Source organism: Dasypus novemcinctus, chromosome 4 (genome assembly GCF_030445035.2).
Source record: "Dasypus novemcinctus isolate mDasNov1 chromosome 4, mDasNov1.1.hap2, whole genome shotgun sequence".
Lineage (NCBI taxonomy): Eukaryota > Metazoa > Chordata > Mammalia > Cingulata > Dasypodidae > Dasypus > Dasypus novemcinctus.
In genome coordinates, this window is record NC_080676.1 from 160,670,683 (window position 1) to 160,678,767 (window position 8,085).

An 8,085-nucleotide genomic window follows, 5' to 3' on the forward strand; every position below is an offset into this window, starting at 1 on the left:
AAAAAAAAAAAAACAACTCAGGGGAACCGATGTGCCTCAGTTGTTGAGCGCCGGCTTTCCATATATGAGGTTTGGGGTTTAATCCCTGGACCTGGTACCTCAAAAAAAAATTGTTTGTCAAAATTATGCTACTGATTAATGAAAATAAAAGTCTTGGAAATTGAACTGAATGTGGGATAACCCAGAAAACATTTAGACCTAGTGCTTGAAGTTGATTTTTACTAAATTCATATTTGTAATATATTCTCTTCATCTCATGACCTTGGGATTTATCTTCCTTTAAAAAAAATTTACACATCTGAAGGAATTATAATTAATCAAATTTTGTATAATATTAAAATACTTTAGATAAATATACAATGATGAAAGTTTTATCATTTATGTTACTCAAGTTTCATAATAACTCTGCCACAGCTGTCACTGAAATCAGTAAGAGCTAGGATTTATGAGAAACTAATGGCATTTGGATGACTTAATGATGTCACTGACATTTACTTTTGATCTTTGACCAGGAAGCCAAGCAAAGCCATGAGAAATTCAACTAGATGTCATTCAAACATCAACATAAGCTTTGCTAAGAAGGAGAATATGAAAATAATTCAAAATAGAATGAATCAGTAAATTAAATGAGTCAATTCAAATGGTTTATAAAAGAGTATTGGCCTGGAGGCCTCCCAGCCATGGCTGACTGAGGAGCTAGCAAATCCTTTCTCCAAAAAGCAAGAGTAAATCTGGAAACAAAATTAACGTAATTGATAAAAGCATCATTCAGTGCACTGGAAATCAGAGAAACACATTAAAAAAAATCTGAGAAACTTTTATGCTTGAAGAACTACTGAACTTCAGGTAAGAAAATGGGAGCTGATTGCACTCTTACCTTGGTCTGTTCCTATTTATACCATAGCTTTGTCACCAAGAGGTTTTCCCACAGTTGGGCAGGCATGAGGACCAGCAGCTTTGCTGGCAAAATCAATTGGAAGTGTTAGATAACTCCCAAGCCCAACAGTGCAGTCAGTAGAAATGAAAATCTCAATGGAGGGATGTGAGAAGTTCCAGTGGCTTTACTAGCCTGAGGTTATAAGGTCATTACAATCATAATCCTGGGTAAAACTTTGCACAAGCTATCCACAAAATCCTGAAGCTGCACATACACACAGAGGAAAAGCAAAAGAGCTGAGCAGAAGATAAAATTCAGGGCACTCTGAAAAACGTCCTGGATATTTATTGTTTTATCCTAATTCTGACCACAAAGCAGCATCAACACATTAGCAGAAGACTGAAGACTTAATAGCTTGAGAAATTAGACTACAACCTCTATTCAATCATTGGCAGAGTATTAAGCTTCAGAGACACAGAGGTGAACTTTAGAAAGCCAGTCTTAAAAAGAAAACAAAAATTAAATAAGCATATGTAGGAGGAAAAAAATTAGAATCTACAGGTGACACAACATGCTACCTAAAATATCCAGTTTTCAACAAAAAATTACAAACATCCAAAAGAAATAAAAAGATGGTCCAACTCAAATTATGGGCTAAGTCATCAATAGACATTGTCACTGAGTGTCTCTGATGTTGCATCTAGCAAACAAAGCCTTCAAATAATCTATTATAAATACCGTGATGTTTTGAGGCTGGATGTACCCCCAGAAAATAATTTCCTTAGAACCAAGCCACTCCTGTGTGTATGAAGCTATCATAGGTGGGACCTTTAGTTTAGATACCTCAGTTAAGGGCCTTTTGGTTAAATTACATCAGTAGGGTATGATCCAGGGTGGGTCTTAATCCTCTTACTGGAGTACTTTATATATGGGATGAATATGGAGAGAAGGAGCCAAAGAGACAGAGGGAAACCTCCAGAAATGGAGAGAAATCTGGAAGCCAGAAGCTGAAATCAGCAGAACACAGGAGCAAAGAGAAAGCCAGGAAACTGGAAGTTGAAGGCAAGGAGGACTGGAGGAGGGAGTGCCCAGTAGATGGTTCCAAGGGACAATTTTTAGGAAAAGTATCACCTCATCATGCCTTGATTTGGATACTTTCATGGCCTTAGAACTATAAGCTAGTAACCTAATGAGTCCCCCTTGTTAAAGCCAACCCATTTCTGTTATATGGCTTTCAGCAGCTTTTAACAAACTAAAACAAATGCATTCAAGAAACTAAACAAAATCTTTTGTAAAAATTATAGGAAACTATGACATTAATGAATCAACAATGAGATTTCCAATAAGGAGTTGGATATTTTAAATAAAGAACAAAATAGAAATTCTAGAGTTGAAAAATCCAATAACTGAAATGAAAACTTCATGAGAGAATCAACAACAAATTCAAGATGGCCGAAGAAAGAATTGGTGAGCTTGAAGCTACATCAATAGAAAGTATCCAATCTGAAGAGAGAAAAAGGATTAAATAAAAATGAACAGAGCCTCAAAGACCTATGAGAAAACAGCAAGCATAAAAAGCTACATATAATGAAAGTCCCAAAAGAGAGAAGAGAAAAAGTAGAAAAAAATATTTGAAGAAATAATGGCTGAAAATTTCACAAAGTCATGAAAGAAACTATAAACCTTCATACCCAAGAAGCTCAATAAAACTCACAAATTCAGAGAATGCTCCATCTAGACACTTCATAGTCAAACTGATGAAAGACAAAGAGGAAATATTGAAAGTATTAGGAGAAAACAACTCATATACAGGGGAAGAGCTTGTCTTTTCATATGAAACAATGGAGACCAGAAGGCAGGGGAATGGCATATTCATGCACTGAAAGTAAAACTATTGATCAAGAATTCTACACCCTGCAAAATTATTCTTAAAAAATGAAGGCAAAATAAAGACAGCTCCAAATAAACAAAGACTGAAAGAATTCAGAACTAGCAGGACTACATTACAAGAAATACTAAAGAAAGTCCTTTGGGCTTACAGGAAATGACACAGATTGTAATTTATGTCTTCTTTCTTTCGTCTTGGTTATCCTGTATAGCATTTTACCAACTTTATTGATCTTTTCAAAGAATCTTCTTTTGGTTTCAGTGATTTTCTTTATTAATTTCCGGTCTCAATTTCTTTGATATCCACTCTAATTTTTATTATTTCTTTCCTTCTGCTTACTTTGAATTTAATCTGCCCTTCTTTTTTCAACTTTCTTAAGGTTGAAGCTTAGATTATTGATTTTAGATCTTTCTTTTTTCTAATATATATGCATTCAAGGCAATAAAATCCTCTCTAAGCATTGCTTTTACTGCATTCCACAAATTTTGATAAATTTTGCTTTTATTTAGTTCAAAATATTTTTTTCCATTTCTATTGAAACTTCTTTTAACCATGTGCTAAGAAGTTTGGTGTTTAATTTCTAAATATGTTGGAATTTTAAAACTGTCTTTCTGTTATTGGCTTCTAGTTGAAATCCATTGTGGTCAGAGAGCATACTTTGCATGAATTCTATTCTTTTAACTTATTTACGGTATATTTTATGGATCAAGACATCATCTATCTTGGTGAATGTTCCATGTGAGATTGAGAAGAATATGTATTCTGCTTTTTAGACAAGTAATCTACTAGATACAGTTGATAAATGGTACTTTTCAGTTCAATTATATATATTCTTATTGATTTTCTGCCTGCTGGATCTATTAATTACTGGTAGAGGAGCACTGAAGTCTTCCAAATATAATAGTGGATTTGTCTATTTACCCTTTCAGTTCTCAAGTGTAACTTTTGACCATCTGTTGTTAGGTGAATATACATAAAGGATATTGTGCCTTCTTGGGGAGCCAACCCCTTTATCATTATGTAATCCCCCTCTTTACTCAGATCATTTTCTTTGGTATGCAATCTGATTTGTCTGAAAATACTGCAGCTTTCTTTTGGTTAGTGTTAGCATGGTATATATTTCTCCATCCATTGATTTTATTCTGTCTTTATCTTTACATTTAAAGTTGGTTCCTTGTAAGTAAAATATAGTTTAGTCTTGTTTTTTTATCCACTCTTGATAGCCTCCACATTTTAATTAGTATAGTTAGATCATTCATATTAAGGTAATTATTACTATAGTTGGATAATAGCTACTATGTTTGTAACTATTTTCTATGTTTCCCTTGTCTATTGTTGTGTTTGTTAGTTTTGATTAATTTTTCTTCCACTATTCCAGTTTTGACTGGATTTAATTTAACATTTTATATGATTCCATTTTCTCTCCTCCTTTAGTATATAAATTATACTCTCCTTTTAACATATTTGTGGTTGTCCTAAAGTTTTCAATATGTATTTACAACTAAGCACACTTTCAAATAAACCTATGCCATTTCACACTTATAACACTTCACACTAGCTACCCATACTTATAACACCTGCAGATTTATTTTACCTTCATTTATACTTTCTCAAATGCTCTTCCTTTCTTTATGCAGATCTGAGTGTCTACCCTATCCCGTATTCTTTCTCTCTGAAGAAATACTTTCAACATTTCTTGCAAGGCAGGTATTCTAGCAACAAATTTCCTGAGTTTTTTGTTTGTGTGAGAACATCTTTATTTCTCCTTCACTTTTGAAGTAGATGTTTTCAAGACTCTAAATATTTCATTTCATTCTTGTGGCAGTTTGAAATTATTTTATGAATCCCAAAAAGAAAAATATTATGTTTATAAATTAATCTATTCCTCTAGGTTTGATACCATTTGATTGCATTAAGTTCATTAGAAGGAACTTTTGTTAGATTATTTGAGGAGAACCTTTTAGGGCTTTGGATTGGACTGTCATTGAGGCATGACTCAAGTTGAATCTCTACCCCCCTTGTTGGGTCTGATATAAACAGACACACAGACAAACACAAAAAAAGAGAGCCACTGTGTTTGATCCTGCCATGTAAGAGAGGATCACTTAAGCATGAAGCCCCAAGAAGCTGGGCCCATGGAGCACCTCAAGAGGAGATGGTGAGGAGATTGGATGTAGCTCAAGTGGTTGAGCACCTTCTTCCCACATATTAGGTCCCAGATTCAATCCCTGGTACCTCCTAAAAACAAAACAAATAACAAACAAACTATAAAACCATCTTGGGAGAGCCAATGTAACTCAGTGGTTGAGTGCCAGTTTCCCACTTATGAAGTCATGGGTTCAATTCCCAGCCCTGAAGGCTGAAACCTAAGCAAATATTGGCAGCCATCTTGCTTCAACCTGGCAACACACTAGGATCAACAGTAGCTACCTTTGGTGATAAAGCATCTCTGATGGTGCCTTGGTGGGAACTTTTCACAGCCTTGGAACTGTAAGTTTTACCCCAAATAAATACCTTTAATAAAAGTCAACATGTTTCTGGTACTTTGCACTGGCATTCCTTTTGTCAAACTAAAAAATTCTTTTCTGAAGAGAAGGTGTTTTTGTCCTCTGGTTTCTTTCAAGATTTTCTCTTTGTTTTTGATTTTCTGCACTTTGACTACAGTATGCTCAGGTGTAGAGTTTTTTTTGGTATTTATCCTACCTGATGTTCTCTGAAATTTGCAAATCTCTGGTTTGGTGTATATCATTAATTTTGTAAAATTCTCATCCAATAGTACTTCAAAAATTTTTTCTGCTCCCTCAATTTCTGTTTCTTCTAGTACTCAGTCCATGTATATTACATCTTCTGTAATTGTACTACAGTTCTTGGATAGTACCTCCCATTTTTTCCCCCTTAGTCTGGGAAATTTCTATTGACATATTTTCAAGTTCACTAATTCTGTCCTTGGTCATGTCCAGTCTATTGATGAGACCATCAAAGACATTCTTCATTTATGTTACAGTGTTATTTATTTCCAGCATTTTATTTCAATTCTTTCTTAGAGTTTCCATCTCTCTTCTTATGAATCTCTGCCATATCTAAATATGGTTCTAATGCATGTTCTGTCTTTTCAAATAGTATTTTTTGTCTTTTAGAATGCCTTGTAATTTTTCATTGAAACTTTACATGGTGAACCAGGTAAAAGGAATTGAGGCAAATAGACCTTAGGTATGAGGTTTTATGTTTGTGTGGTCAGGAGTTAGGCTATGTTTAGTGTTTGCTATATGTATAAGAATCAGGTATAGGAATCAGACTTAATTTCCTCTGGTGCCCCAGTTTTTGTTTCCCCTGTTGTCTTTGTGTTCCCTCCAGATATCTTCTTAAATAAGGATTGAGTTTTGCCCTTCTTTCAATTATAATCTACTGTTATTATACCAGAGATACATTGTTGTGTGGTAAGTTGTGGGATAGTGGAAGTGTTCTATACTCCTATGATTAGAGCTCAGTTTTTGGTAAGCCTATCCATATTGTTCTTGGCTTCCCCCCTCATCCCCTCTTAGGTGAGACAGAAGACTAGAGGGTGCTGGAGTTGGGTATTTTCCCTTCTCCACATTGAAGGCTAAAGGTGAAAGCCCCCTTTTAAAAAAAATAGTTTCAATAGAGGCTCTGATGGGATCTGGACTGGCTGGTTCAGACCTCAACACTATGTGCATTGCCTTTCATAGTGATGGTGGGGTGGTAGGCTGGGCAGAGACGCACCCGAGAAAGGGCTGGGACAGGGAAAGCAAATTCATTAACATGACTACTTCTTTTTACTGAAAAATGTATGTCACCATTTTTTTCTGGTGTCTTGGCTTAATTGGTGGAAACACTTGGTAACACATACTCATTCAGTCAGGAATCTTGGGAAATTAGTAGAAGGTACAGGAAAATTGTTTTACCTAGATGGAAATTCTGTAGATAGAACTGGGATATGATATGAGATGTTGGGTTAGATTATTTTTAATTTAAGTAACAGAGTTATGTTTTCATGATTATATAATAATGTAATATTCTTATAGCAGTAGCAGAGGACCAATGCTTTTTACATAGCTTTTATTCATGGAAATGCTACTAAAATACTAACAGAAAAAAATCCATTTACATATGTAATTTCACTTTTCCTAATTGGTATACATTGGTAGGGATAGAGATAACCATATAAAAATATATCATTTTCAGAATGCTGTTAGGATAGACTATTTTGTGCCAGAATTGTTACATCACAGTGAGTTCTTCAAATGAGACCCACCTCAGGAAGTTCTAACATTCAAAACAACATAGAGACATTGCTCAAAAGAGGTTTCAAATGCCTCTGTTAGTGTCATAGTACCATTCTCTATTGGAAAATGGATTTTCTTTTTGGATACTCCTATGTCTGATGGACAAGACCCAGATGATATTTCTGAATAACATAACATTTGGTCAAAATGTATATGAGATTTAAAGCTTTCATAATACTTGATGGTTAGTGACCTCCTGTTGAAAAGAATTGTTGCAATGGCAAGAATATTTAAAGTGCAGAGTCCCCCAGTAATCTGAAGGAAAAAGATCAAATTGAACAGATGGTTCAGCTACCCTCAAATAAAGGAGAGCTGAAAGAAGAAGGCAAATAAGACATGCAGAAAATCTTGACATAAATTAGGAGCATAAAAAGACATTCTGGTGCTCGCTTCGGCAGCACATATACTAAAATTGGAACGATACAGAGAAGATTAGCATGGGCTCTGCGCAAGGATGACACGCAAATTCGTGAAGCGTTCCATATTTTTAGTTGGGAGGAGCTCCTTGGGTTCTTGAGCCTGAGAATAAAATCAACAAAATAACATGATGTCATAGTTGGAGAACAATCATATTGTAAAGTTATTGTTTGAATAGCATTAAACTATATCTGCAGAAAAAAAAAAAAAAAAAAAAAAAAAGACATTCTGGGGAAACAATGTTGCTCAAGTGATAAAGCTTCCACCTACCATATGGGAGGACCTGGGTTTGATCCCTGGAAAAAGAAGAAAAGTGTGCCCACATGGCAAACCAGTGCCTGCATGAGTGCCTGTGTGGTAAGCCAGTGTCCACATAAGTGCCTGCGTGAGTGCCCACATGGTGAGCCAGTGCCCTGCACAAGTGAGAACTGTAGCAGGATGATGATGCATCAAAAGAGAGACAAGGAGAGTCATGGTGAAGCACAGCAGAAACCAGGAACTGAGGTGGTGCAATGACAAGGGACCTCTCTTCCCATCAGAGGTCTCCAGGATTGAATCCCAGTGAATCCTAGAGGAAAGAAAATGAGAAGAGAAGACAA

General features: G+C 35.4%; 1 non-coding gene across 1 annotated transcript; it reads left to right on the top strand.

Annotated features, from left to right (window-relative positions):
* The first annotated feature begins 7,451 nt into the window (after positions 1-7,451).
* LOC131278389 (U6 spliceosomal RNA) lies at positions 7,452-7,558 on the top strand. Its single transcript, XR_009185705.1, has one exon. It is a non-coding gene; the product is annotated as a U6 spliceosomal RNA (small nuclear RNA).
* Positions 7,559-8,085: the final 527 nt, after the last annotated feature.